Genomic DNA, 23683 nt, shown 5'->3' with positions numbered 1-23683 from the left:
TAAATAAGTGTTAGATATATCGTCTCAGAAAGTAATATATGACATTGCAACAAAACCGATGAAAACGTCGTAAACCTAAAGAATTATCATTATTTCAAACGTTCAATTTCCATCTTTGAACTGATAGGTTTTTTGATACGTAATTGTACTATTCAAGGCAGAATTTTTACATATTCATTAAACATTATCTGTCAATAACATCAAAGTTTTTCTTTTCCTGATAACTGACTAAAGTCCGGTTTCTGAGTACATTTAACGATAATTTATCTATTCAAAAGCATTTTTTATGAGAATACCTCAAGTTAAATGTACCTCAGAAACCAGGGGTAAGAAAAATGGAAACTTAGTGTTCTTAAAATCACAAATTGATTTAAACAATCATCACTTTATTTTTCACTAATCAATAAATTAATTACTCTACCTTTTTAATAATTACCCAACATTGCCACCACCAAAAAAACACTTTCACCAAGATTGCAACTTTCAAAACTAAAATTCGTGCAAGTATTTTCCTTGTTTTTCCCTCTCAATTCTCTCTATAGGAAGGAAAGGGACAGATAAAAGGGACGGAAGATATTATAGATACGCTTGTTCGCTCCCAAAATATAGTAAATACAAATATATTTAGTTGTGTTAGGTTAGGTTGTGTTACATTATTGGGTAATGATAAAACGGGGTGAAATTATATGTATTTGTTAGTTGATGATGCTGGTGTTTTGTTGTTTGTTTAATATAAAGGCTTAGTCAGTGTGATTTAAAGAATGAAAAGTGAAGAGTTTACCTGTCTTTTATGCTTGCGGAAAAACTGCTGAACAGATTTTGATTAGATTATTAAGGAGACTGTTTAAGATTTGATCCAGATAATGAGATACTTATATTTTTTAATCTTTTTTTATTAAACCTCAACCACGCGATTTAGTAATACACTAAGAAGACAAAGCTGAAAAATAGATTTTGATAACAAAAAAAAATAAACGGCAAGACTGATTTAAACGAAATTTTGCAGGCAGGCAAAGATGCCGAATGCTTTTTAAGTGAGATCTAGCATTTTCTGGCATTTGTTTTTAAAAGTAGCTGAAGTCCTTATTTGATCTACTTTATAAATAAAAGCTTATAGGTTAGAACCTGCGTTCAAAACTTAGTTTATTTATAACAATGTATCACAAACTTATTAAGGCAGTTTTGTCACTAATACATTCTTCACTATATTGTATGCTAATCTGTGCTTTGTTCCTAGCAAAAAGAGGTTTCTATTAAACAGGTCAGAGCCAGCAGAAACTAGACTTATAAGGAAGTTATATTTATAAACTAATAAACCCTAAAAACTTAGTTCTTAGAATCCGTATCTTTAAAAATCATCGTAATTTTTTGTCATCTTTAACAAAACCTTAAAGAATCTTACACTAAATATGTTGTATGAATCACTCTGTCTATTGTTAAAAACTGCTTCAAAATCTGTTAAGGCGTTTTTGAGTTAACTGCGAACAGACATGCAGACGGAAACAGTCTTACATATACACATAACTTACCTCCGGTTTCTGAGTACATTTAAATTATATCTATTCAATATCCTCTTTCATATTTGAGTTTAAACGCTATCTATACTAATATTATAAAGCTGAAGAGTTTGTTTGTTTGTTTGTTTGAACGCGCTAATCTCGGGAACCACTGATCCGATCCGATCCGTCCGATTTGAAAAATTCTTTCAGTGTTAGATAGCCCATTTATCGAGGAAGGTTATGGCTATATATCATCACGCTACGACCAATAGGAGCAGAGTACCAGTGAAAAATGTTACAAAAACAGGGAAAATTATGATTCTCTTATGTGACGCAAGCGAAGTTGCGCGGATCAGCTAGTTAAATATATAAACTACCGCTAAATGTGTCTCAGAAACCGGGGGTTAGAAAAGTCATTAATGTTGTCATCAAACTGTCAACCACCTCGGGTAACGAATACAACCACTCGACTATACTAACTCGTTGTAAATTACATCGACTATATCACATCACTACAAACGACATCTTTGTATTACGCGTGCACGCTCGTTCTGTAACTCCTTACATTTCATACATACATACAATACACGCTCTACATCTTAAAGGGTTCACAGGTAATGCGATTTATAAATAATTATTGGTAGACGCTTGCTCTAACGGTGAAGGAAAACATCGCGATGAAACCTTGCCTAGAAATATTAGGTCGGGAAAGTCTTTTCGCATTATAGTATGTATGAACTCGTAATAAAATCTTTTCTCTACACAAAAAAGCTCTATATTTGGGTACCTGACGAGCTCACTGAAAAAACATGATGAACCGTGTACTCATTTGTGATTCTTGAAGCCAGAGATTTTATTACAAGTTCATACATACTATAATGCGAAAAGACTTTTTCCCCGATCTAATATGTTAAATACATTTACTGAGGACATACAAAGTCCCCGCACTTAGCCAGCGTGGCGGACTCAAGGCCTTACCCCTCCCTCGTTCGGGAGGAAACCCTTGGCTAGCAGTGGGACAGCAACGGGTTAAAAAAAGACGCTGTAAAAGTCCAAAGGAACATAGCACGAGGGTCACCTTATCATTGAACTGTCTTTGAATTTGCATTTAATATTGTATGTTAAATACATACTTAATTAAGCAAAGCATGTAGAATATTATTCATTATAGTAGTACATTACTTTACATATAAACATATTGATAAAAAAGACAACATTACATGCATACCTACATAAATAAAATCACGTCTTTTTCCAATAGGGGTTGTCAGAGACCAAAGAACGCCACTTGGTACGTACGTACGTATCGTTACAAACTTCCTTTGCCTTATTTACATCCATACATCATCTATACATCTCGAAATATACATAAATATGTATATACCTAATCAAGTACGCAAATAGCCAGTTGTGTTCACCGGTCGTTCAACGATCTGTGGGTCAAGCAATCCTTGGCACAGTCATTCCATAGATTGGTGACCGCATAGTGGTATTTGAACTGGACATCTCCTTGCTACGGGCACGTAAAAATCGGTCCGGGTTGTTGTCAATTAGGATAAGTCGTTAGGCAACTTCAAAATTATTCGGGCGGGTTGAACAACTTTGACACTAGGTTGACCACTAACCATACGAAAAGAAGAATCACGTTTTGCCCATGGAAGTAGCTAAAGACCAAGGAATCAGTAAATATCTTTATCTTATATCAAATTGTATCCCTATATTTTCTTCTCAATTTACAGTTCCTTAACACAACATTACCCTTTCGGAGTACACAAGGAAATGACACGAATTCCTTCACCGATCATTTACGTTAGACAAAATGTTATAAAAACAAAAACAATTGTCCCTCCTCGGCCCTCCTTTAAAAAACCTCTTCAATTCAAATTCGTTTCATTCGAAAACGATAATTAAAAAAGGAAAAATCACGACTCCATCTTTTTTTCTTACGTTCGGAAATCCTCTCGACGTGTTCCCTCGCTGTCGCAATTAGCTCAATTTCTGAACGAAACGTTCAGTGTTGCCTGAGTGCAAAATTTAATTTGTTCTTTTTAAAAGTGGCCATTATTACGATAGGTGTTTGCATTTAAAATGTTCTGAAATCATTTTTGAGTAGATTCGAGGACACTTTCAATGAATAACGTGACGAAGTGGTACCTTCAAAATAATAAGCCATTTATTCAAGTTAACCTGCAATTTTATGAATGATATCAGAAGAAAAATGGTAGGAAATATGTCTTTAGTTGAGAATTAATCTTGAATCAAGTTATGTGTATAAGAAATAATGATCACTTGCTCTAACGGTGAAGGAAAACATCGTGATGAAACCTTGCATGTCTGAGAGTTATAACAATTCTTGAAGGGATGCAAGTCCTTAACCCATATTTAGCCAACATGTTGGACTTGTCGTTAACCCTTCCCTCATTCCTGGTGGAGACCCTTGCCCAGCAGTGGGACAGTAATGGGTTATATTTATTTATTTTCTTTTACCAATTATTTATTCACAAGTCCCCAACCCGCACTTGGCCAGCGTGGTGGACTCAAGGCCTAACCCCTCCCTCATTACGGGAGGAGACCCTTGCCCAGCAGTGGGACAGTAATGGGTTACATTTATTTATTCTCTTGTACCAATTATTTATTCCTCAGGATTTTAGCTACAAGCTTCTTAAAGGAATGGAAGCCATGATCTTTATTTTAATAGAAATTAGTAGTATGAGTAGTTTAAGCGCAACAGTATAAAGTTCAATAGAGTTTAAAAATAGTTTAGATACAAAAATAACTCAGTGACGAAATGCATTCGCGTTGCAAATGCTAGCTGTTGTGACCTATCACGAATTAAGAGTAAAGGCACGGAAAATGTGGGTACATGACTATTTAATAGGTACTAAGATCATTTGTAAATACCTATGTATAGTAATTATCTTAAACAGTTATTGTCTTACTAATAAAAGTCGTGTAAGCTCAGATTAGTTATAAAGTGTTTTGTCTCCTTCACTCATATACAGTTTCAAAATTGATTGTAAGTGACAAAACACTTTTACAAATCAAAGCTTAAACCACGTTTATTAGTCAGACATTTTTTTTTTAAAACATAACTCACGCACTAAGAATTGCTCTTGTGTCGCGGGATCATTTACAAACATACAAACAACGAATCAGAAACACGGAACAAATATTTATGGATCGCATGAATATTTGTTCCTTGTGGGAATCAAAACCACGTCTTCCCAACGCACCAATATTGGGCACCTTTACTTAGCCTTAACTATCAATCAGTGTTGAAACTGTATATATGAGTGAAGACAAAACACTGTATAACTAATCAGAGATTACACCACGTTTATTAGTAAAACAGTTACCTGCTCTTAAAACCTGCTACTATCATGATTAATATAAAAGTTCGTGAGAATACATGTACGTTTGTTTGTCCTTCAATCACGCCAAAAATACTGACAGAATTTGATGAAATTTGGTAAAATGGTACATCATAATCTGGATTAACACTTAAGAAACTTTTTATCACGGAAATCTTTTTACGCGAACTAATTCCCGGGCAAAATAAAGCAGTTCTATCAAACCGAATTTCAGTACGTGATTTACGCTAGTATCCGTAAAGTCAGTAATAAATAGATTTGCACACACATTTTTGACTACAACATACACAGCTATGTATGTATGTATGTATGTATGTATGTACATATGTATGTACATCACGTGTGACCTTTACAACAGTCAATCGTATATTTATGCTAAGCATTTGATTTGTACGCTGTAGTATGACCTGCTAGTAACAGTCGTGTTGTAATACTAGAAAACATAAGCCCGTTACTGTCCCACTGCTGGGCAAGGGTCTCCTCCCGAAAAGAGGGAGTCCACCATGCCCAGTGCAGGTTTGGGAGCTTATACTTGGTATAGCATTGAGATCTGTGTTAAAGAACTTTTAGGCTTGTAGGGTTTTTTTAACCAGTTACTGTCCCAATGCTGGAAAAAAGTTCTCCCAAACGAGGGAGGGGGTAGGCCTTGAGGCACCACGTTGGCTAATTGTGAGTGAGGGACTTTGTATGCTATCATAGATGTACTAAATGTCATTGGACAACTCACATACGGTTATTTGATTCCAAACTAAGCAGAACCTGTACTAGGGTAACCAAATAACTGATAAACATACTTATATACTTTCAAATACATACTTAAGTAGATAAATTGACAACCAGGCTCAAACTTACTCGTGCTCATCACACAAACATTTGTCTCGGGTGGGATTCGAACCCATCATACGTGGCGCTACGGTTATTGGGGCGAGGTGACCACTTTAACCACTGCGACAAACATTATCATGAGCATCACTCAACATTGAAAGATTTTTGCAAACTGTTGAACTGAGTCTGACGCAGCCCCTTTCTCAAAGTAATCGAAAAATAAAGTATTTCCCGAATCGAACCTAAAATATTCACCCGGTGTACAATAGCCTGCAATTCTGCCAGCACCGTGCTTTTAACATATGTATAGATTTCAGGAAAACGTAACGAAAATAAACAGTAAGACAATGCTGTATAAATATGATAAGAACCAATCTTGGGCACGTTGCAGGGTTGCCAGAAGTAGTATTGATTTACCCTTGAAACTCCCGAAAATCAAACATTTTAAAATTTATTTAAAAAATAATGCGGACTCAAGACTCCTTCTTATCGTATGGTTAGTGGTCAACCTAGTGTCAAAGTTGTTCAAGCCGCCCGAGGGCCGACTTTTTACGTGCCGTCCGAAGCACAGAGACGCCTAGTTCAAATACCACTATGGGGTCACCCATCTATGGAATGACCAAGGTTTGCTTAACCCAGAGAACGCGATGGGCGACTCAAGTGGGCCCAGCAATGGAACTGTTACGGGAAAAAATGCCTTTTTAAGCCAAAGTATATAAAAGTTTGTACGGGTCTAGTTGTACTTTGTGTCCATTCTTTATTTTTTGTAAAAGTCCCCGCGATCCGTCGTCTATTGTCTGGTTACCATAGTACAAGCTCTGCTTAGTTTGGAATCAGATGACCGTGTGTGAGTTGTCCAAAAATATTTATTTATTTATTAAAGAGCTTGCGAGCTCATCCTGGGCTCTCTTTTCCATAGGGTTCACTAGCTAAGGGATCTACCTCTGTCCTTTTGCATGATCAAGCTGTATTTTTCTCACTATTTATTTGTCGGTAACTCAATTCGAAACGATTCAGTTGTACCTATATTTAAATTTCGCTTAAAGATTGTGACTGAAACTACATACCTAATTGGTATTTTCTTTCATTCGCTTGCACTTCTGGTTTTCCTAAATCTAAATAACTTTAGAAAAACTACGTAACATCTTAGTAACCCGTCAATTTCCTCAGTATCAACCCTGTATACAGTGGGTAACGTGCACAGTACTCAATATTTGAACAGATGCGCGGGTGGCGTTATTTTTATGCGACCTACATGAAAATGTAGCTACCCCCTCACTAGAGACGGGGTTGTATCGATACGAATTTAGTCGAGTTTCTGAAGAGTGTAAAACGTTGTTCTTTTCATTGTGAAAGTGCACGTTTGTTAATTTTTCGCACACTAAATTATTTTTTATGAAATTTGAATTTTTAATTGGGTTATAACACGATATCCCTCGGTAAGGCTGGTTGTGCTTCTGACTACTGTTAACGACTGTCAAAGATCTTCGAAAATGACAGCTGGGAGTGGCCGGTACCCACAATTTAACGTGCCTTAGGATGCGTGATTAACGAAATTAATTAACTCTGGTTTTTAACAAAATCTATACTAATATTATAAAGCTGAAGAGTTTGTTTGTTTGTTTGAACGCGCTAATCTCAGGAACTACTGGTCCGATTTGAAAAATTCTTTCAGTGTTAGATAGTCCATTTATCGAGGAAGGTTATAGGCTATATAACATCACGCTACGACCAATAGGAGCAGAGTACCAGTGAAAAATGATACAAAAACGGGGAAAAATTTTATGTGACGCAAGCGAAGTTGCGCGGGTCAGCTAGTCTTACCTAAATAAGAAGTTATTTTTAAACCCAATCTGCAGTTGAATCGTAAATGTGTAACAATAACTTTTTATATAGAGTTAATATTGTCATACCTCTTATAGGTACATAGAGAAGAACCTTACTCCACAAAATCAAATCATTTAGGTCAAATATAGTCACTTATGATAGTCGTTACAATTACTAAAACTACCACAGTAGGTCAGTTATGGATTCATAAAAGTTACATTATTGTTCTTACCTTTTTTAAGAACAACTTATAATTTCTATAGTTCAAGTCGGACCTTATAATTTTATTAAACACTTTTAATGTGAAGTCCCGCTACAAACCTATAATAATTATATTACACAGTAATATACCTAAATATATAATTATATATACATTCGAAGGTTCACGGCCGACCACTTACAGAAATATTACGATATAATTATAGTTTATATAAATCTATACTAATATTATAAAGCTGAAGAGTTTGTTTGTTTGAACGCGCTAATCTCAGGAACTGCTGGTGCGAATTGAAAAAATATTTTACTGTTGGATAACCTGTTTAATAAGGAAGGCTATTAGCTATATAAAATTACGCTACAAACATTAGGAGCGGAGTAGCAACGAAAAATGTTACAAAAACGGGGAAAATTATGACCCATTCTCTCTTATGTGACGCAAGCGAAGTTAGCGCGGGTCAGCTAGTGTGTAAATATATAAGAATCTCAGCCTCTCTTTCGATTTGAAGGTCAATTTTCAAAAACAACATCGTATCCTTGAATTTATTGCTGTATTGGTACTAATATTTAATAAAGCTTATTAGTATTTGAAAGATTTTTAGGTTAAATAGATGTTTGTTACTTCGACACCAATACTACTGAAGAGATTTTGATGAAATTTAGCCAAAAGATAAAGGTTCAAGGTCTAAGGAGATCATAAACTTTAAAAAAAATCGACTTCTAAGTTGCTGAAATCTATATAAATAAACACCTGCGACCATAACGGAAGGCCAGTGGAAGGTTTTTATGGAGACTGGAGAGAAAAACAAACAAAATTGGGAAGTAAATAGTTAAAAAAGCCGTATGGACGCGGGTTGAGTCGTACAGATCACTTAGAATTACTAACGCGAAGTTTGTGAGGATATCGATTATTTCAGATGAGGTTTATCACTCTTTTTTAAACATAATAATATCATACTAATATTATAAATGCGAAAGTTTGTAAGAATGTATGTATGGATGTTTGTTACTCTTTCACGCAAATACTACAGAACCGATTACGATCAAATTTGGTATATAGGTATTACTGCTACTTTTTATCCCGGAGTTCTAGAGGGATCGGGATTTACACGGGATGGGTTTCCACGCGGACGAAGCCGCGGGCGGCCTCTAGCAGGACATATTTTACTCTTTTAATCTTACCACGCGGATATAGTCACCAGTAGTAACTGGTTAATCATACCACAAAGAGAAAACCCAAGGCCTTTTGTGTCAGTAATGTAAAACCCCTAAGGGTCTGAACAATTATTTCACTGATATTATCTAACCTAGTTATTGACACCCACGTGTAAAATACACCTGCGGCGAGTGTTTGTGATTGTCTAACATTTTACATACATACATAGATACATAAATACATCGGTACATACATACATAAAATCACGCCTTTTTCTCATAGAAAGTGGCGGAGATCAGAGAACGCCAATTGCTACGATCCCTACAAACTTATTTTGCTTCATTCACATCCATACATCTTGTCATACAAATCTAACACTTTATATGGATGAAATAGTAAGTTGTAAATATAAAGTTTATTTATTTTAAAGTTATGTGACAGAACAAGACTATATTAGCTGAAGTACTACAGTATTTTTTTTACAATTAAGTTCGATGAATACCTTTACATAATACGTAAAACTGAAAAACCAATTTATGGAAATAAGTTTCTAACCAAGATTATTTAAAGTCACCATTTCTAGAAGCTAATTGCCAGTCTTTATCATAATATATTATGTGATCAAATTCAAACTCCTTAAAAGAGAGTATATTATGTAATATGTAAAAAATTGACGTAATTTCAAATCGAAACTTTTACACTAGGTTAAGTTTACCAAACGCACAAAAAGAAAAAAAAATAACAATTTCGAACGAGTATTTTGTTTGTCTATTTAGTGGGTGTATCAATAAAATTTATCTATTTAGATGCAGCGAACAAAAAAATCGACTCAAAAAAATCTACTTATCGACTAACAGATCGACACATCCCACCCCTATACCAAAAACTTCACCCTTTCCTATTGGAGCACCCTCTGAAAATACACGAATTTGTATCTCCACCAACTCTTCTATTATTTAACTAATATTAACATAAATTCCTTCGGCCCCAGATGGAGTTTCGCGCCTTTACGTGAAGAGGTACGCTGTGCGAGAATGCCAGCTTTTTTACGAAACATTTTTTTTTCGGTTTCCGAACGTTTCGTTTTTTTTAAATTGTGTCGCGTTCTATGAAGTATTTTTTTTATATTTGTTCATAAATATAGTAAGGTTTATGTATGACTTTATAATTTTAAAGTTATAATAAGCTGTGTAAATATTATGTTGTAAAATAGTCTGGTTTTAGCCCGCATAGCTTTAATCACCCCTTTTATAAGAGGGAGAAAATATCCGCTTATAAAAAATGATATTTTTCATAAACACACTTTTATATTTTTTGTAGTAAAAACCGCCAGTTTTTTAAGATTTATTTAAATGAACATTTTTCTGTGGGATTAATAATATTCCATTGTTTTTGAACTGATTACTATTCCAGAAGTTATTTATTCTAAACCCTGTAAGTATTTTAGTATTACATATTTTTTCTTTTTTTTTTGCAAACGATGTTTTAAAAATCGTACTAATATATTCTGTGTTACTTAATACATGTTGTAAGAATATTGAACCTTATGTACAAAGAATAAGTTAGAAATTTACAAATTACGATATCGACATGTTTGCAATACAGATACGACGCGTGGTCTGAATAACAAGATTGTGAATAAAAATAGTTTTACTTTTTGAGAAGACTATGTACTTACTTACTTTATAATGAGATACCTACGTTTTTTTTTAGTATGGTAAAAGTAACGAAAACTAAGTCTTATGTTCAAATAAATATGTTTTACATCCTTTAAGCAGTGTCTGATTTCTGGCCCTAGAAAAACTAAGAATATATTATTTTTATATCAGTCAAGTACCTATCTTTATTAACTGACTTCAAAAAAGTACTAACTTCAAAGGGATAAGGGCATAGATATTTTAGTGATTAGTAGCTGTACAGTCAACTTGGGCAACTTTGAATCATTTGGGTAACATTGACAGCGGGAATTTGAACTAGTTTCCATTATTTTTTCATATGAAACCAACACAATTGATAAAGATTTTTTTAAGTTTTGCAAACTTTTATCAATTGTGTTTCATATGAAAAAATAATCTGACCCAATACCCAAATTGACCTTACCTAGCTTAGATATCATTTTTATGTAGCATACATCGATTTTGACGTACCACAAAGGGATAAAGGCACAGATATTTTATGTAGTTGTATAAAACATCATCACTTTTACCAAAACTATATAAACATTGTTTTAACAAGTACACAAAGGTTTACATTACAATTATGATCAGTAGCTGTTATGTTCCCGTTATACAACCTAGTCCGTATATATTATTTATTCATTAAACAACCATGTTGTAGAAAAAACGACACTTGGTACGATCCTTACCATAGAAAAAATCTTCTTATCGCATGGTTAGTGGTCAACCTAGTGTCAAAGTTGTTCAAGCTGCCCGAAAGGCCTTTGACTTAACGACTGTTATCTTCCTAGACAACAACCGGGACCGACTTTTTACGTACCCTCCGAAGCACGGAGACGTCCAGCTCAAATACCACTATGCGGTCACCCATCTATAGAATGACCGCGTCAACGGTTGCTTCACCCACAGATCGTTGACAGACCGGTGAGCGCAACTGGCTTAGGGCGCCTATAGAGGAGGGTTAAGGGTGTAAACTATTTAAAACATCATCACTTTAACCAAAACTAAATAAACATTGTTTTAACAAGTACACAAAGGTTTACATTACAATTATGATCAGGAGCTGTTATGTTGCCCGTTCCACTATGCGGGTACCCATCTATAGAACGACTGCGACAGGTTGCTTCACCCACAGATCGTTGTCAGGCTATGGGTGCCTATAGTGGGGGGTTAAGGGTGTAAACTATTTAAAACATCATCACTTTAACCAAAACTATATAAATATTGTTTAAACAAGTACACAAAGGTTTACATTACAATTATGATCAGTTCGCTGTTGTGTTCCCATAAACGGTACGCGTTAAGTGAGAGTAATGGATGCTGTGTGAGACGGGTAAGGTGTAAGGCAGAGGAGATAGCGGGTAGAAATTTGTATGATTAGAGCATGGAAGAAACGAGTGTTTCTTGTTTTTGATTTCTAGTAAATAAACTATTAATTTTATAATTAATTTCGTGGTAGAAAGTTAAGATGTGTGAAAGAAGATAAAGAAGTTTAAATGTCAGGACTGTAGTAGCTTATGTTTATCGTCACTTTTTTTTATAAATAAATATTGTTGGACCACTCACACACACATTTTCAAGACTACTCCCGCACTAAGAAATCCTCTTGTATCGTGGGGACTTTTACATACATAAAAAACGGACACAAAGTACAACCAGACCCGAGACAATGATTTGTGGATCGCACAAATTATTGTTCCGTGTGAGAATCGAACCCGATGCACAGGTAGTGTGTGGTGCACACCTTAAACACTGCGCCACGGAGGCTATCAAATCGCTATCTCCTATAACTTGTACCAGCCACCAATTACACTTGTTTTCATATTAATTATCGCACCGAGAGCGTTACAAGTCAAACAATAAAATCGTGACTTGAAGCATTAGTATCAATCATAGTATGCTTATGACCACCCACTGAAATAGTTACAACAATCAGTTTAAAAAGGTCGTAAGTAAACGCAGTGTGAGATCACTTACGCCTGTTTTGACTGAAAGTTTAATGTATACTATTTTTTAAATAAGAATGTTATAAAAGGTAAATTATCTACGATTTTAAATGAAAGATTAATACATACAAGCGTATATACATATTTTACATATGAAAAACATCGGAAAAGTAAGTAAAAAATAAATTTGTGTTTTTTTTTTAATTATTTATTATGTAGCATTGTACATAGCGCGACTGCCTATCGGACCTCCACAACCCAGTTACCTGGGTTATAACAGCTTTCAGAAAGACTGGTTGTCAGACTTTCAAGCTTTTGACTACTGGTAACGGCGATCAAAGATCTTCGAAAATGACAGCCGGGACCCACAATTTACCGTGCCTTTCGAAACACGGAAGAACCCGATATGTTTAAGATGACCCATCCACAGAAAAAACTCGGTAAGCGTAGCTTAACCTCAGAGATCGATCCGTGCGGCTGTTGTTAACTAAGCTACGAGCTCATGCATAAGCCATAGCTATATACGCACCTGCATTAAGAACCGAAATTCCGCGACACTTATAATAGAGAACTAGAGAGTTAACCTCCTTGCATTCGCCTTCTCTATCCCATAGGGACCTCTACCGAGTTTAAGTTCAATTTAATACGATTGTACGTTTAATTAACATTTGGAAATGCAAAATTAAGAATATTAGTGTGAATAAGATAGGTATGTATCGTGTGTATCAGTGTAGGAACTAAAAAACCTGTATATGTATTGATTTTGTAAGGAATTGTGTGTGTAAGAAATACTGCTTGCTATGAGATCGATGATTGACAAAAATAAGCTTAAATTAAAGTATTTTGTTTAGAAGCTAAATAGCAAGGCATGTGCATTAATAAATAAAGAACTTTATAAAAGCAAGATTAGGACCTGATTTCGTCGCAGAGACATAACCAAAGTAATTAACTTTATGCAACAAAAATAAAAAAGTGGCGGGAAATTTGACAAGAATTACATCTGTCAAAACTTTTTTTTATTACTTACCAAATTCAAAACCCCCAATTACACGTGCCTAAATAACACAAATAATATCATTGGACATCTCACACACGGTAATTTGATTTCAAACTAAGCAGAGCTTGTGTAAACCAAATAACTGATAAACATACTTATATATGTACTTCTAAAACAAAGGCTTTACCAAACAAAAACAAATGCGCAAAGCTAATTCGGTTCCAATCACTCATTACGGGATGGGGAAAAATATCCTCTCGCAAACTCATTTACCCGGAGCACTGTATAACCGGGACCGTATCTTAGGTACCCCTGAAATAAAGGGACGGCACCCTCTATTACTGCGCATCAGGGTTTCAGGCCCGTTTCATTGTCCTATTTCCTCGCTACGGTTTAAATTTTTGAAACTCTGTTGACAGTAAATTTTCGGTTAGAATTTTCTCTTTTTTGGAGGTTAGTATTTGTTTTTTGGGTGATTTTTGAACGTTTTTATGCTGCATAGTGAAACGTGCTTTTGTTGAATCGGAAGAACATTACCAAAAGCTTTTGTGGAAGTATCGGGAGGACTCCTTAATTGAACAACCTGTAAAACTAGTTGGCCGTTTAGAATAGGCGAGTACTAAAAGCGAATTTACAATAAAGTATGATCTTCCTACGCATTTTCACCTCGACTTATTATTTTGTCTGTATAGTTATGTAAGCAAATTACTGTAAATTAGCAGAGAGTAAGTAACACGTAAGCCTAACTTAACAATATTAAGATATTGGAAAACATAATATAACGATATTTCGACAGATCTTTACATTTTTTGTTCAATCTTTTTGAATATTTTCACAACTACGTCGATAATTTCAAAAAAAAAAAGCACAACAAAATCACACAACAAACCGACAAAGAAATTTTTCTATCTAGTATCTAATGGTATGGTAAAAAGTTAAATAATTCTACAAAAATTCACTTCTTAGCGACAGTGATGCAAGCAAATGAGGAATTCTGCAGAAATCATGTATCGTTTAATAATTTCCGCGTGTTAGAACATCTTATTGTCATGGTATTACGGAATTTTCACACAGTAAAGATATTTAGAAGCATTATTCCTGTTTATTAACCACCGACACGACAAACGATAGAATAATTTTCAGATCCATACTTTCATACTAATAAATACTGAAGAAGGTCTGTGTTTGTCTGTCTCTCTGTCTTTTACCGCTAAACCGAAATTCATGACATTACCATGGATATAATTGAAAAATCGATGTGAAACTACGATGTAGCTACATTTTTGTATAATTTTACCCACCTACGCTATTTTACCCACATAAGCTACTTTATCATATTACTAGCTGTCCCGCGCAACTTCGCTTGCGTCACATAAGAGAGAATGGGTCATGATTTTCCCCGTTTTTGTAACCTTTTTGTATTGCTTCTCTGCTCCTATTACTCGTAGCGTGATGAAATATAGCCTATAACCTTCCTCGATAAATGGACTATCTAACAATGAAAGAATTTTTCAAATCGGACCAGTAGTTCCTGAGATTAGCGCGTTCAAACAAACAAACTCTTCAGCTTTATAATATTAGTATAGATAGTATAGATTTATAATATTAGTATAGATAAAACCTAAATTACATACTTTCACTCGCATCAACTAAAATCCAATAATGTTGCCAGCAACAAAATACCAAAACTGCAATCTATAAACCAGCATCACTGTTTCCATAACTACACAAGCTCATCACGCGTCTCGCAATTAACTCGCTCGCCTCAGCTGATAAGGCGAGTATATCATGGGATCCGCCATTGATGGCGACCTTCCCATAAAGCGTCCCTCCACCGGCTTCTTTCGTGATAACGAAATAATTTGTGAGGGTGAGGTGTTTGAATTATGAAAAGATATGAGGTTTCAGCTTGTTTGAGACAAAAGAAAGGAATTTCGGAAAGGTTTGGTGTTGGGTTTTTCTGGCTTACTGAAAATTTGAAATAAAAAAAATGTAACTACTGAACAGATTTCGATAAAATTTGGTGTATAAGTTAGTTTAGAATCTGGTTTTGCAAATAGGATCCTTTTGTCTATGGAAAATCTTTTAAGACTAGAGGACGCAAATCCAGCATGTCATCATTTTTTTGATTCAGTAATTTCTAACTTAAAAATTTAAATATTGTCATACCATAAATATAGCAATATTTTTAATTTCTGCCTCGTAAATATACAAACCATCGTTTTTACATAATATTAATTAACAACAAAGAAAGATTTGCAAAAGATAAATAAATTGGAAACCTAAAAATTACAAAAGTTACGTTTATTTATTGACTTAATCCTTTTTCTATGGAATTTATTAAAAAAACGACACCGGGGCCCCGTTCTTTGATTTTAATCTACCCTTCAATAAGTAGGTATGTCTTCATTAAGTACTTTCCTCACAAGTAGACATTTTGAGTTATACTTACAACCAAAACTTAAGAATAAAAACGAAAAAGCGGCTTAAATAAATTCTAGATGGTTACTATCTTTTATTTGAAAAGTTAATCAGACGTTCAATAAAACTAGCTCAAAACAAAACCTCTAACGCTAGTTGATGTCCTAAATCCGCCATTACTCGCAAACTTTCCTTCTCTCACAGAATTTGTTACAAAAAAAAGCAAAAACCAAGCAATTACTGAAATAATGTCTCAATAAATCATATCTGTTGTCTTTTCTCACAAATACAAGGCGGCCACTATGTCCGTTATTAAATTCGACCATAACTTGCCGACGCCAATTATACAACGGGCTGGCGTCACTTGGCCATAATGGCGGACGTTCCCGCCTTTTTCGCTGTCAAAGCGGTTTTTTCGCGGGAAAATCCGCACGATATTCGCCCCTCGAGTTTCTGCATTCTTGACAAAAATCTTTGGCTACGGTATAAATTTTAAGTTGCCAGACCCTTTTTTTTGAGAATTTTTTTGATAAAATCTTTTGCTAGAGAAATATTGGCTGAGTGGGTAATAGGGAAATCGGGGCGAAAGGTTAAATATATAAAATATTAATCAGTTTCCCGCCGCTTGTTGAGTTGATGACGTTTTTTTCCTTATAAATTAACTCTTGAATATTTGCTCGTGTTGTTTTTATTACGGGAAAATCTTATTACTTTGGGAAATGTATTTTTTCTTTGGCGAAAAATATCGTGTTAGTTTCGGTTAAGTCCACAATTTAGTCCGCATTGAACAGAACGATATCTTCGGTTTAAAACTATAGGTCTGCCAAGTCGTCAAAACTCATTCAGTAGTTTCAAAAAGATTAAAAGACCTTTGGAATATAACAAGAGTATTTTTCCAATCAAATTGACTATGACTGCCTCTGTGGTCAGAGATCTGCGCGGTAGTCTATACGTCTTCTAATCACGAAGCCTTCCGAAATACGGAGGAACTCTACATTTATAATATGGTCACCCATCCACTGACCAACCTCGGCAAGCGTAGCTTAACCTGAGCGATTCTGCACGAGCTCCTCAACACTTGTGTATTCACTGATTGCACTCTTATATCAATAAAGTACACAATTGTTTGTTAAATTGACCAGTTACAAACCAATGCAACTGATTGAGTGAGGTCAATGCCATTTATTATGTCCAATCACTTCTGTCAAGTGAGCGGGCAAAGCAATGGAGAGATACTTGTGTTGTTCTCTTTACTGTAGACTGCAAAATTTAGTTTTCTCATCCCATATGAATATTGGAGCAACTACTTAAAAGTAATTAAGTACGAGATGCCTTTTACATGGCTAAACGACTGTTATCTTAATTGATACAATTATGCGGTCACCCATCTATAGAAAGACCACGCCATTGCTCACAGAACCTTTACTAACTGAGGAACGAGCCTCTTCAAAAGTAATGATCCGTCGATTTTTTTCAAATATTTTGAACGCGCTAATATCAAACTTACTGATGAGAATTGAAAATGGATTGTTATGTTGATAAATTAATTGAGGAATACTATAGGCTATATTATAACAACGCGCTATGGCTATGAGGAGTGAGTAATAAAAAAAATGGGAAAAATACGAGATCGAAGTCGCTCGTTTATAATATTAGTATAGATACTACTGGTCACCCATCCGTAGACATTTAATAAAATCGTTTCAAATAAAACTGGGAGCGTTTGTGCTGCAGTAGCGAAATTTGTCATATTATGTCAGATAGCGCTATTGATTCCCGTTGCACAACCTTTTAGCTTAAAACTAGCTGTTTTGTAATAACTGGGAGTGATTTTAAGAATGCTCAAGATCGAAACGCTAGTATGAAGCGACCACCCATCTATGGACAGACCGCGGTTAAGGTTGCTTACCAATACAAACTGTGAATGGAACTTCCAATAAATGCATTTAATGGTTCCTGAATTGAAGTCATATGTATCAAGGTTTTAATTTAAGTTGATTTTATTGTCAGTATTTTCTTTATTATCTTCGAAGAACAAAATAGGACGCTTAGAACTTTACTACATTATATTATTTTGTTTAATCTGAGATAGATTATATCAGATCTGAACCTCTTGTACAAAATTAAACTTGGTTCACTAGAAATTTTGTAACAAACAAATAAAAGTAAAATTGAAAAAAAAATCATCGAGTAGTCGCTATCATTTGAATAAATTTTCAGACCAAACTAGTCCCATTTTATTTCAAAAAACAGTAACTAAATAACGAACTTTAAAATCTAAATTAACACAACTCCCAAGAACATTCCAGGCGGATTACAGTGAAGATATTTTTTAACCAAACAAAAAGTAAATTTTCCCTGTGAATATCAAAAAAGTTTGGCGCCAAATAGTGGTTTAAACTCGGCCTCGTTTCGCTTGAAAAACTTTTTTATATGTTGACCCCTGAACATACTCTGACATAGCCCTTCAATTTCCTTGAATTTTACAGAAATGTTGCTTATTTCCGCTCTTATTTTTCTCTGAATTAGGGTAGGCTGAAATTAGGAAATAAATTTTAAAAAGCTGAAGAGTTCAGTTTGTTTGAACGCGCTAATCTCAGGAACTACTGGTCCGATCTGAACAATTCTTTCAGTGTTAGAGAACCCATTTATCGAGGAAGGCTATATATAGGCTATATATCATCACACTACGACCAATAGGAGCAGAGTATCAGTAAAAAATGTTTGTGAGATTACCGCGTTCAAACAAACAAACAAACAAACTCTTCAGCTTTATAATATTTGTATAGATTATAATATTAGTATAGATTATTCTCAATAGACTCGTCCCCCTATTACATGGGTCTATTGTTAATAGGGAGGGTGTATTTCATACACCTCTGGTTCTTCGGGTAAAAAAAAACATATAAAAAAACGATGAAATTTGCTATGTAGGTTGAAGACCCAGAATAACACATTGGCTACTTTTTATCCCGGAGTTCCCAAGCGAGCGGGATTTACACGGGAAGGGTTTCCACACGGACGAAGTCGCGGTCAACCTCTAGTTAATGCAGAATTTTCCTAAAGAACCTATGATTCTACGGTACTTAGTTTCTTTGTAAGTTTGTTTATCAGTCCGTTCTGGTTACAGTATAAGCTCTGCTTAGTTAAGAATTAGATAACCATGCGTGAGTTGTCCACAAATAACATATATTTTTTAGAAATAAGTGCTCCCGCACCCACTTCTCAGATAAAGCGTCACTTAATACGTATATCTAATCAGTGTTCATCGAAAACTTGTGTAATTAATTGAATAATTCCATCGTAGATGCATATCTGTAACGCATTCCGGATTCTATGTAATTCCCAATGATGTGATTATTACATCACGTTTGTAACACCTGAAAATATAGGCCCAGGTGTTTGAAATATATCAAATATATCTACGTTTCGTCATTTATAATGTTAGTTTCATGTTATAGTGGCGAGATAACGAATTATCATTTTGCAAAATCTGTTTGGCGATTTTCGAAAGTCTGTATATACCTACTATTGTATCTGTGATATGCTTAAACACTCACTAGTAATTCTCATATTAATTAGAAAGTCCCAATTAACACTCTGCCTGACACGGAAATCTAACCTATGACCTCATGATCAGCAGTCTACACTACTGCTCAGACAACAGAGGCATCCCGTTCACACGATAAAATTGTATACTTCTTCTTATCGTATGGTTAGTGGTCAACCTAGAGTCAAAGTTGTTCAAGCCGCCTAAAGGCCTTTGACGTGGCTTAAAGAATGTTATCTTAATTGACAACGACCGGGACATTTTACGTGCCCTACGATGCACGGAAACCAGTTCAAATACCACTATGCGGTCACCCATCTATGGAATGACCGCACCAAGGTTTGCTTAACCCGTAGATCGTCGACCGGTGAGCGCAACTGGCTATGGGCACCTCGAATAGCATACTAATTAATACCCACGTAACAAAAAGCTACCAAAGTTAGCCAAACTTATCGACCGTAGCTATCGTAGTTTATAAACTGCGTCACGTTCTCTCGAAACTGTCTTCGCCGATGTTATCTGTGACGCAAACAGCGCTTCCGTGACGGCGACGAGACGGCAACGAGCCGGGGACGAGAGGACGCCGGGATAAAGATCTAGGAGAAAATTTTGTTTATAAAAGCTTATTTAGGAAGGGAATTTTATGTATTTTTTTAGTTTTAAAATATTATGCTACAAATTTTACGGGAAAATATATTTTGCTAAAAATTGTAAGTTTATAAAAAATACTACCTAAGTATTATTTGTGTATGGTTTCGTATTCCGTCGGCAAATCTGCTTTGAGACAATTGTTTAAAAGAAAAAAAAAATTCTGGGAACAACACTCGCCTAAATTCTAGTAGGCTAGTTCATTATGGGAACCCACAGCACGAAACAACTTATAGAAAAAGCTATCCTCCTTTCAAGCCCCCCTATGTAACTCATAAATTCGCCCATAAATTATAGAAGCCCAAAACCTTTATAAGACTATCTCCATCTTCGCATTTGACAAACGCAATACAGCAATGTTGAAAAAATATTTTGGTTTAGTTACTTAAATCCATCTTAGTAGTTAGATAGGTATGTAAAAGATTCTTCTATCTTATTATAGCTAGTTACAAAAAGAATACTAACAAAACATTATTTTAAAGTTATAATATCATTAGTTAGTACCTAACTCAGCTTAAATTAAACTGCTTAGTCAATGTTACTAAGGCTAACCTATATCATCCGGGAAGAGACCAATGACCAGTAGAGCGACAATTATGTGTTAAAATCACTTCATTTTATAAAAATACTATTATGATTAAACAGTTATACCTACATATTACCATACATTTACTGATAAAAGCAAATTAGGATTTTTAAATGTTTGTCACTCAATTACACCAAAAACACTCAACAAATTTTGATGACAATGGGTATACAAATAGCTTATAAGCTGGATGAACTCAAAGAATACTTTTTCCCTGGGAAATGCTAGAAGCTGGTTACTTATACTTATACCAAAGCAAGATTTTTATTTTCATAAACTCAACTAAAAAATTCAATATAACCTTATGGAACTCATTTATATATTGTGTTGTATCTATCAATAAATCTTTTGAAACACATTGTGTATACATGTAATTAATAAGTAATATCACATTTCTATGTAGCCAGAATAAATAAAAACAATTTCAAGATGTATGGATGTGAATGAAGCGAGGAAAGTTTGTAAGGATCTAAGGGGCATTCTCTGGTCTTTGCCTAGTGCCAACCCCTATGAGAGTTATAAATGATTTACTTATGTTATACATTTTCCAGCTAATTTGTATTTCATGGCAACTCTATTATTTTATAACTAAAACATAACATTTGTGTATATCAGAATACCTTCTTATTCAAAAGGAATAACTTTCACTATTATGTATAATACAAGTTATGATCTATACTGCTTATACCTGAAATGACACTAACAAGCCTCAAAAAACAAAAGAGGATCTTGAAATTGTCTCTCATTATCAAGATATTTTGATTTGTATTCCCAACATCACCCAAAAAAATGCTAATGCAAAAAGATGCAGTTTTACACAAAAAACAATCAAATTACTTACCTTTTAATGTTAGCAAAACCCAAAAACGTATTTTAATTAATCTCTCATAATATGAACGGTCAATTAAATACAGCGCTTTTTCGCTGCGCGTTAATTTTCATTCATAAATTGTCCAAAGCAATAAAAACAGCTGATTTTATTTTCATTCGATAAAAGGATTTAATTTGACTAATTTTGTTGACATCCAATGCAGCCAACCGAATCCCAAAAAAAATCGATGAGAAAAATCGATAATCGATGTCAACTTTCGTACAAAGAAGAAAGCACAAAGCCTGCAAACCACGTGGAGCGCCAAGGTCGAATTTATGTTTTCAACTTGTCAAGCGCGGCGTGTGATAAATTAATTCTACGGGCCGTTATCGTTACCGACATAACAACACTTTGAACCTTATTTCGTGAGACGTAAAGTTGAGTTTCGCTTGCGCACGAAGCCCACGCATAGTCGCCAACCCAGGCAATATATCTTAGGCCGTGTACTGCCCCTGACAGTTCGTAAACAAACTGGAGCTACCGCAACAAAGGGCGACTGTCATTTTACGTAGTAAATATTAAGTTTACGACTATTAATATTATATTGAATCCCAAATACACTTCTAGAAAACTCTATTTTATCGAACTCTTGACGATTATCGACTGCAATGCACTCAAAAAACAACATAATAATTCACTTACCAGAAGAAAACAACACGAGGTTGAGTAACGCAGAGTCATCTGTGGTAAATCTTGCACATATCGATCAGCCTTGCAGTTCTCAAAAACACTGACGGGAGAGAAAAAAAAAAACGAAGAGGTTAGCACCAAAATTCGTGAACTAAACGTCTATCACTCGTCACTGGCGTAGTAAATAGAGTTTTTATTGCTAACAAACGCGCAACGAGTCAGCAAACGTAGTCTGGTCGTTAAATGATTCACTATCAAAATAAAAATAATCCGGCAGACGCTGCGTCGACGACCGCGCCACTGTCTGTCTGCCGTGCTGTCAATATTCGTCAAAACGAAAATGGCGACACCCTCGACGGAATACGATCAGCACCGGCCTGCCTGCTATAACTATCTCGCTCTAACATGAACGAGGAACAAGGACCGAGAATAGACGTGTTGTCTTCGGCCCGACCGGACTGATTTGTGATGTCACGCCCAGCGGCGTAACGTTTTGCGTAATTACACGTTCATGAACGCTTGTAAACTTGTTTTAATAACGTTAATTTACGATCGTTTCGTATATGAGGTCGCCTGATGAAAGTGTCGGCCGATAGATAGATTAATTATAGTGGAAATCGAGATTATTTTTTAGTAATACGTCTTTGCGCATGCTAGGCCCATCCCACTACTCAATATCTGTCGTACGAGCGCCTCCTACTTCTTCTTATTTTATTCAGTACATTTTTTTTGGATGTTCATCTCGACTGCATTAATACGATGCGAAAGCAGTCGCAATGCAGTTTGATTAATAATAGAGTTGAGTCTATAAATTTCTTTGTCTCGATTCGTAATTGAGTTACGTTCGAACTGTAAGATTCTTATTTTTTGTCGTACGCTTGCTACACTGTGTATCTGCATCGTGTTTATGAATTTTAATTGACTATTGTTCTGGTTTATTTTTATTCTGTCTTTCATTGCAAATACGTCGTACTGTTGCTGATTTTAATTTCAATTCAATGCTATTAGCATCAACATTCTCACATATGATAAGTGAGTAATCACATAATTATAGGTATCAAAAAACCTTGAAACTGCAATCAGTAAACTTGATACGATTTAATTATTGCTAAAGGTTATAGTAGTTGGACTGCATTATTACAGAAATTAAATGGAAATCATAATTATTACTGTAGATAAACATTATTTAGTTATGAAAGCAGTTTATTGGAGTGCTTTTTGCGACCATTCAACATAATAAAAAGCACCTGTCAATGTCACGTCAGGCAGCCGTAGGGTTATGTCAAAATTTCAGGAATGAGATTTACTAGGTATCGATAAAAAAATTATGTAATCGTTACAAAATGTAATAAAACGAGTGAAAAAAATAGGTAATCAGCCACACCAACTGAATAATATTATTAAAAGTTGCCAGCTTCGAATATTATATTCATCCATTAAATTTTATAGAGGCATTAATGTAGG

General features: G+C 34.9%; 1 protein-coding gene across 1 annotated transcript in view; it reads right to left on the bottom strand.

Annotated features, from left to right (window-relative positions):
* LOC142984805 (homeobox protein PKNOX2-like) overlaps positions 1–22566 on the bottom strand; it is a 41086-nt gene extending 18520 nt beyond the window's left edge. The window contains exon 1 of the mRNA XM_076132635.1: positions 22232–22566. The gene's annotated coding sequence lies outside the window, so the exon portion shown is untranslated. The remainder of the gene's footprint in view (positions 1–22231) is intronic.
* Positions 22567–23683: the final 1117 nt, after the last annotated feature.

The sequence above is a fragment of the Anticarsia gemmatalis genome, chromosome 28, assembly GCF_050436995.1.
Source record: "Anticarsia gemmatalis isolate Benzon Research Colony breed Stoneville strain chromosome 28, ilAntGemm2 primary, whole genome shotgun sequence".
Lineage (NCBI taxonomy): Eukaryota > Metazoa > Arthropoda > Insecta > Lepidoptera > Erebidae > Anticarsia > Anticarsia gemmatalis.
Note: the sequence above shows the minus strand (reverse complement) of the source record. Positions and strands in the feature narration are given on the sequence as shown.